The following is a 9,541-nucleotide window of genomic DNA, read 5'->3' as shown; positions in this document are numbered from 1 at the left end:
TGCATTTGATTGGACTATATTTTATTATTTTTATTTTTTTTCTTTTAACTGCGAACTAAGCGGGTAAATTCCCTTTTCACTCAGTATGTGTGTTTTACCGTCAAAGACCGAAATTGGAGAATGTCAACATTTACCAAATACGTCGGTGAAAGATCAAATATTTCTCATCAGCAAAGAGCTCGTGAACTAAAAATTGAGTGGAATCTCAATAACTTTGTTAACTGCATAACTGTATTCGGATGAATTTCGCAGCAAGGTGTAATGGTATAGAAATCACGGGTTTCGTTGCATAAAACCCTCTTTTATGTCACTCACAGTATGTGGATATCCGAGTAGCTTTTGCTACAGTAAACTCACTTAAAATCTTGACTGTTGCATATCCCATTAGTGTTTTTAAATTATTTCTAGATTTTTGACATGAGGGTTTCATTACTTTTAACATGACCAATATCAATGTCAGTTTTCCTTCAACTCTTTTAATCATCCACTGTTTCTCACAATCCGTCATATATTTTCTCGATGATATGTTTCACTTTGAACATATGTTAATGTTCTTCATCTGCTCCTATAATCATTGAAATTTAGAATTTGAAACACTAGTTACTTTCCTTCCTTCACGTGTCGTAAGTAGAAGCAGAAATTTGCATATTTTCATATAGTGAAAGTAAATCGCCCCGTATATTAAGCGAAGCAATGGCATAAAACAGTTATGCGTAACATGTTTGGTAAATTTTGATACTTGTTTATGAAACTGTACAGAATAACATTAAAAAACTTCAGTAATACTTTTAAAATGTTTAATAAAATATTTTAATGACTTTTAAGGAAAAATATTGTAATGAGCTGATGAAATTTAAAGAGGTATTACATCACAATAAAATTCAATACAATTAAATCTTTATCCCATAATGAAATCTATTACAGTACATTACATAATAAAATTCATTGGAATAAATCAATTATCCGTTACATCGCAATAAATGGACAATCAGTTACGTCCAATAAATTAATTCCATTACATCAGAATAAAATTACGTAATTGCAAGAAAGGGTTGAATGAAATTGACATACATTTGGTTTAAAAAGAAATACTCATTTCTTCCGATATGTAAGTGACCGCTAATTAAAATTACATTACTTCGAGAAATTTACTAAGCAAATGCTATAATAATGTGAAATACCCATTTCATTTTTACGATTCCTGTTTCAAATATTGCAAGACAAGCATAAAAATAAATATTTATGTTTTAGAAATTGGAATGTGTGCCATTCCATTGGGCGCATTGATCTGACAGATACAGGCGTGTCAAAATCTCTGTTTTTGTCCCCTTAAACTTCTTCTCCCGACCTTGAGCTTATCAGTATCTGTCCATCTGGTCGAAAGAGTCTGTGAGGAGAAGAATAAAAGCTTCCATAGACGCAATGTAAACCTGTTTTGCCTCTACGCCGCTATACCGAAGAGCCACGGCTATGCAGTGAAACAACAGTGCAGGGTTTAATTTAAAAAGCTTAGTCCGGGTAGGCAGTAAATTTTTTACTTTGAAATAACTCAAAATGTTTTATTTTCATACATTTCCGGAGTTTTATGAGCAAAATGATGTTAGTTGGAATTTTGGGCGAATTACAGAATTCCTATCCAATTTTTAATTTCAATTTAAATAGCGAGCCATACGAAATTTTAATGAAATAAATTTCTTAATACTTATTAGTATTCAGAGACTTTTGTTTTAGAATAATTTTGCAGTTGATCATTTATCTTCTTATCTTTAATTGTCTAGATATTTCGCATTTAACATCCTAAAGTTCAATTGCAAAATAAATAATAATAAAAAAATGAATAAATAAATAAATTTTATTATTTTTATATTCCTTATTTTCCCCCTTCACACTTCTTTCTGTAAATCTACATAATTGTTTTTCATTTGATATAATATTTAGCATTAATTTATAACGAACATCAGAATTAATAGAAAACAAAATTAACTACTGCTGTGATGTTAAATTTCTAACAAATCTGCAATTAATTACATAAATAACGTTATTTTGTAATTCTTTTCATATCAAGCATATTATTGAATATTAAAATTAAAAATAACACATTTTATGTAAAACAATGATATTTATTGACGTTTCTCAAGTTTCAGAATATTAAAAAATAAATAAATAAAAATTTAAGCATCTTCACAAATACCGAAAAATTTTCGGAATGACCAATATGAAAACCATGAGCAATGTTTGCAGCCTGAGCCAAAAATATTTCATATAAATTAACAAACACAAAATTACACTTAGAAGGTCTTTTAAAGAATTTCACATAAATTATTAAAATAACTGATTTCATTGTTTTTTCATAAAATATTCAATACTTCTTACATTCATTAATATAAGATTAAATACTTAACTTGAAAATAAAACTTATAGGTATTTTCTAAAATAAAAATTAAAAAAATGACTTTTCTCCACCTTCGCTCTACAACAAATAATTGTAAAATTGCTGTATGCTTGGATTTTTCATAATTTTAATTTTGCAAAAAATCAATTTAATCCAGAATTATTCGACAAATGAGTACATTTAATTCTGTAAACTTAAAAAGGGGGAAACACATGTCATGCAATACGTAATGAATTTTTATGAATCCATAGTAAAAATTTTACTGTGAAAATTTTACAAGCAAAATTTGCGTATAACTAACTGAAACAGAAAAATTACATAAAGACAATTAAAAGCACCCCTAAATAAATTGAAAACGATGAAATGCATTATAATTATCCGTCCACAACTTTAAAAAAAATACTGAGAAAACTTTTAGACAATTATTTGGAATGACCATTATGAAAACCAAGAGAAATGTTTGCACCCTAGATAAAACAATTTTACTTACGGCATTACAAAAATTACATTTAAAAAATCTTTTAAAGAATTTCACATAACTAGATACTACAAGTACTTTTGACTACAACAACAAAGAACCTTTTCGAACAACGCGGTAAAAGATGCCGGTTTGTTGCCTCCTGATGTTATTTCGCGCATGCGCAGAAAGGAGTGTGGAGGGTGAATGGATTACCCTTTAAAATAAGCTTCAGGAATACACATAATGTGTGTCTTCGGTCTGACGGAGCCGCATTTGCCTTGGAGAGCCCTTCTTCTCCTTAGAGATTCTTTGCTCTGGCCACCCCCTCCTTTAGAATGCCGTAACGACCAGTCCAGTGTAGGTGTATTTCCTATTTTTAAGCTTATCTGAAAATTTGTATCTATCAGATAGTGTCTGTGTACGAGAAGAACAGCCCCGCCACAGTGTCTGGCGGTTGGCTGTCGCTATAGCAACAGATCCAGTATATTTCGAATAGGGCCGAGCCAAGGGTTGCTTTATTTGCTTTATTGTTATTTTGTTTTTCGTGATTGTTGGCTGAAGGGAAAGAGTTATCATTCGTCTTCAAGACATCCCTACGAAAAATGGGTCAAGGCTCATTTCTATGGCAACAGACAGCTGTAGACTAACTGGCGAGAGGTTTTTTTATGATAGGCAGACTGTACACGCGCCCGATATCGTTTGTCTCCTGAAGATTTACGGAAGTATCGAGATTTCTTATATATTTTTGATTTATTTTTCATATGATGAGTGCTAAACGCTTTTTAGATTTGAATAATAAAAAAGACCTTGAATTAGTCCATAATATTCTGTTTAGTGATGGAAATGAGGAATTAATTGCTGAAGAATTTGATGAAAGTGATGATGAAGAAGTGGATATTTTAGAAACATTTTGAAGTGGATTCTGAAAGTATTTGTATTCTGAAAGTTCTGAGTCACTATAATCACGCGTGATTATAGTGACTCAGAACTTGATGATGATGCTAACAATGGTGATGTTTATGTAGGGGGAAAAAAAAAAAAACCACTAAATGGGCAAAATCGCCCGGAAGTAAAAATGTCAAAGTTAGATCACAGAATATTACCACAAAATTACCTGGAGTAATCGGAAATGCAAGAGGTATAAAAGCTATATACGACTGTTGGAACTGTTTCTTTTTTTTTCTGATGAAATATTGGAAATAATTGTGAAGTACACTAACTAATACATTTCTACAATTTCTGATCTATTTAGTAGAGAAAGACATGCAAGACTAACAGATATCATTGAAATAAAATCATTTATAGGCTTACTTTTATTAGCTGGCGTTTTGCCAAGTAATCGACAAATTTTGGAATAACTGTGGTCTACTGCTGGAATCGGCATTGAGATGTTTAGAACGGTAATGAGTCTGGAGCGATTTAAATTTCTCCTAAAATGCTGTAGATTAAAATTTTTGCAGCAGTTGATGCTAAAGCGCTTTATACATTAAATTTAGAAATATATGCCGGCAAACAGCCCGACGGTTCATTTAGTGTCAGTAATTCCCCACTAGATGTTATTCTGCGATTATTGGAACCAATTTCCAACAGCGGTCGCAATATGACCGCAGATAATTTGTTTACCTCTATTGATATTATAAAAGCCCTAAAAGATAAAAAAAAAACTTTCTTACGTTAGAACAATAATAAAGAATAAAAAAGAAATACCTCCCTGTTTTGTGAAATCTAAGGGAAAAGAAGTACATTCAAGCTTATTTGGTTTTTCTAAAAACTGCACCTTAGTTTCATACGTACCGAAAAAAGGGCAAAAATGTTTTGCTTGTATCAAGTATGCACATTGATGATGTTATAGATGCAGACACTGGAGATGAAAAAAAAGCCAGATATAATCCCATTTTATAATGATTCAAAATGCGGTGTTGATGCACTGGATAAGATATGTGGAACTTACAATTGCTCTCCAATACAAGGAGATGGCCGATGATAGTATTTTATTCGATGCTAAATATTTCAGCTATAAACGGACTAGTATTTTTGTGAAATCAGAATACTGTTCAGAACAGGAGAGTATATTTGAAAATACTGGTAAAGGAATTACTCAATGAAGAAGTTGTTAGGCGCATTACTAAACCCAATTTATCGAAGGATTTGCAAATGAAACTTCAAACCTACAGACCAACTGCTGAACAAAGAAGAAAAGCAAAGATTCCCAGTAACCAAAATAAACGCAAAAGGTGCTCTACATGTCAAACAAATAAGAAAAGTAGATTGACCCAATATTCCTGCATAAAATGTGCTTAATAGTTTTGTTTGGAACATGCAGTAATGATGTGTCAGATATGTTCAAATGAAAATCAAACTTAAATTTAGAATCGAATTAAAGTATAACTTATTTTGTCATTTTATATTATGTATTTTTATGTCTTATTATTTATTTGTGAACTGCCATATTTTGAAATTTTTTTTCAACTGTATTAGCATGTTTCATTGTGTTTGTTTTTTAACGGCATCTTAACCTGTGTAATAATGATTGTAAATAATAAATAAAAACATTAGAAAAGAAAAAAAGGTCTAGGTGTAAAAGCCTGGACCTAAAAAGAATAAAAATAGAAGATTTAAAAAGAATAAAAATAGAAGTAATACAGATAACCAGAAAACTCGTGAAATGAAGATGTATCTGACAGATACAGCGAGCCAAATGCCGCAAGTTTCCAGATGCGACCGACGGAGTGTTAAAATTTGAAATGTCGTAATTATCCAAAATGGATAAGGGTTATTGATTTTTAATAGTTACAGTAAAATTATGAATTTATAGGGTTACTGATTCTTAATAGTTACACTAATATTATTAATTTATAGCATTATTTGCCCACATCGAAACTTGTTTGCAAATTAACTTTCTAACTCGATAATTAATATATAATGTGTTACATAGAAAAGCACTGTATAGCTGTTTTAGGAACACCGGCTCTTTTACATAATGGGAGGGATAAGAATATGATATCACCTTTAAACTGAGCTTAGAATGCGTACGTGCAATCTTTTTGTTTTCACCAGAAATTATGTGCTAGAACGCCCATAAATACTGACTGAACCACAGTAACCTATTAAAAATGTGTTGGAACAACCGGAACTGTTTTGCATACAGTCGAAGTTGTTTGTTATCAAACAGCAATGTGAATGACAATATACGAAATGAATTACACTCATGTTCATAAATTAAGGGTAATTCGGACTCACACGGAAATCGAACTCTAAAATAAATATATCACCTGTAAAATCACTACACACATCTTCAAGAATCATATGCAAATTTCAGGAAGTAACCAGTTGACACCGATGGTACGTCACAATGACGAGAGCGTAAGAGAGTGATATATAAGGAATACAGGCAAAGAAGTAAAATTGTTCGCAAGCGCTTTATAAGCATTTCAGTGCAATAACGGAATAGTTATAACACAAAGGACGCATTTGGATGATTTGTTACGTGGTATCGGCCGTCTGGAATGTAGGCGTACCCAACTGGAAGTATCGGAGGAACTTGGAATTCCCCAGAGTGTCATCTTCAGGCTTTGGCAACGATTCCAAGATGACGGTAATGTGATTAGACGTTACAGCACAGGTCGCCCTAGAGTTACAACGCGGAATGAGGACCGGTATTTGGCAGTTACTGCCAAAAGAAACAGGCGGAGCACAGCCTCAGACCTGTCTCGTCAGCTCTCTTCAGCCACTGGTACGAGAACTGCAAGGCAGACCGTGTACAGACGCTTAGGGCAGATTGGTCTATATGCTCCTAGACCTGTCAGATGCGTTCCACTTAAAGCAACTCACTGTCGCCTGCGGTTAGCCTGGAGTAGAGAGCATGCATTGTGGACACCGCAACAGTGGGCTTTTGTGATGATTTCCGACGAGTCCAGGTTTAGCTTGCAGTCTGATTCTCGCCGGACGTTCATATGGAGAGCTCCAGGTACCCGTTACCACCAAGGAAACATCTTTGAACGACACCGTTACGGTTGTGCAGGAGTGCTCGTTTGTGGTGGAATTATTCTGGGCTCCAGAACTGACCTGCATGTTCAAATTGGAACCATAACAAGCCAAATCTATCGGGACGTCATTCTGGAACAACATGTAAGTTTGTTTCATGGCGCCATGAGCGCACAATTGGTGTTTATGGATGACAATGCCGTCCTCACCCTGCAAACATCGTAAGCGAATGTTTTCAATCGGAGGATATCACTCGTATGGACTGGCCAGCATTCTCACCGAACTTCAATCCAGTAGAGCACGTGTGGGACATGCTTGTCCGACGAGTTGCAACCCGTCAACCTCCTCCTACATGTCTACCGGAACTTCGAAGAGCATTGCCTTTTAAGTGGTGTAATATCCCCCAAGATCAGATCGATAATTTGATACTTAGCATGCCTAGGCGTTGTACGGACTGTATTGCATCGTCTGGGAGACATGCAATGTATTAACAATCATACCAATCACGTAATATTTTTTTTTTTGTAAATAGGTTTTTTTTTTGTAATTTGCCCCAGGGAGAAAAAATCGCTAATTTTTTTTAATAATATCAAACATATAGCATCTTATTTTGCTCTTTAGCTTTTGTTTAATAAAAAAGCTTTACAAATAAGTCAAATTTGTTTTGCTTCTAACTCTTCGTTTGCCAGATTTTGCATTACCCTTAATTTATGGACATGAGTGTAGTTTCAAGCAGAAAGCTAGCAGAAAATATCGCACTAAATCAGGAAATTAAGAAGGGTATGGAATACTAAATTCAGTTAAACTGTATAGTCATTAGCTAGAGAGATGAAAAATTAATAATGCTCTCGCCGGGACTAGAATCTGGACATCTCGAATACGCGCCTAGTTTGCTACCGTTACACAACGAAGGCAAGCAAAAAAAGGAAGTATAAAATATCTTACATACACCCACTTTTATAGGGCGACTGGAGATTAGGGGACTCAATTGCCAAATATTGCTGGTGAAGAATCATCACCCACCACCTTTTAGTTCGGGTGCCATTGTAGAATAATTATTTTATTTTGATGCTGGAAACTTGAAAAATGAGCAATGGCCTCTCCAGTAGGTACCTGGACCTCTCGAATACGCGTCGTTTGTGCTAACGTTACACCACGAAGGCATTCAGAAAGGAAGGAGAAAATGCCTTATAAATTCAGTCATTTTATTGCAAAAAAATAAATAAATAAATAAGTAAAAATAAAAATAAAAAAAAGTTTAAAATATTTCTTTTTATCACAGAATATTTAACAATTTTTAATATAATATTTCAATTTAGACACATTACATTTCACTACACATGCATGTGCAGCAAAGTTATCCGAGCTGTTGCTAGTGAAGTTATAATATCGTTGCGTGCGTACGGGTTCGTTACGAAATGAATGCACAAATTCCATGAAAAATGAACAAAAATTTATTATTTTCTCAACAAAAATGCTTAAATTTCCTCAAATTATCATGCAGTATTACAATATCTCACAGTAGTTATCTTTTAACTACTCAAATGTCCAATAGAACGTAATTCAAAACAGCTAAAGAAAGCTAATCCACGAATTCGCTACAGTCAACAAAAGCAGTTTTCTAAACAACAACAAACTAAGTAACTACTACAGTCTGAGAGGTTTTCCTCCTTTTATAAGATTTTAAAAGCGCGTGCGAGAATTTTCTGGTACTTTCTCGAAATCAAAAAGACATAATTATTTCCATTTAATTTATAATTGAACTAACATTAGTTTTTTAAATACCAAATTCGTAACACTGCCCCTTCCCAAGGTCTGCACGTCCCGGGCAGTACAATCCCTGGGCAGGAAGCCAAACTTACAGCTAAGGCATGAATGCAATAATAAGCGTCACATTACGATAATAAACAACATGAACAATAAATACAATAAATTAAACAAATCAAATGCAAATCAAATACAAATCAATTGAAATACAAATTTTAAAACAAAAAGGACCATGGTCTTATACTATTTACAATTATTTACATTACGTACTATGGGCATAGCAATGAGCTAACCTGTCGTAATAAACGACTTTAGGTTGACAGTTCGAAGACTCACGGATCCGAACCCCGACGTCATTCTGCCTATTTAGGACTTTGTGCGGACCATCCCAAAGTGACTCTAATTTAGGCCTGACTCCTTTTCGTCGAATCGGGTTTCACAACCACACTTTGTCTCCTTTGTTGGATCTATGTCCAGTAGCTCTCGTGTCGTATCTGGTCTTCGGTTTCTCCGTCGCCAAGTTGACTCGCTTACCTGCAGAACGGTGCATCACTTCAAACCGAGCCTGGACATCATGGATGTATTCCTCAGGCGATGAAGGCGCATCTGTAGGGCGACCAAACAGGCGGGCACAAGGCAGACGAAGGTCTCGACCGAAGAATGTCTGAGATGGAGTATAGCTGGTAGTCTTACGTTTCTTTTCGGCCCTAGCACGATTTCGGCAGCTTCCTGAGCTGGGTCTTTCGGACAAGGCGTCGGCATTTCCAGGTGAGGATTCCTTCTGAGGATGGATAGTCATGTCCTCAGATGATGAAAGCAGTTTGTTGTTTTTTAAGTCTAAGGAAAAATTATATTTCCTTAAGAAGTCCAATTAGAGTATGCATGGATCTGTAATATCCACCACATAAGCCGTATGATGGTAGGCGGCACTTCCAAAC

Source organism: Stegodyphus dumicola, chromosome 11 (assembly GCF_044657685.1).
Source record: "Stegodyphus dumicola isolate Sdum_Otavi_A_Nest chromosome 11, ASM4465768v1".
NCBI classification, from domain to species: Eukaryota; Metazoa; Arthropoda; class Arachnida; order Araneae; family Eresidae; genus Stegodyphus; species Stegodyphus dumicola.
The sequence above is the reverse complement of the archived record's forward strand: the minus strand, read 5'-3'. Positions refer to the sequence as shown.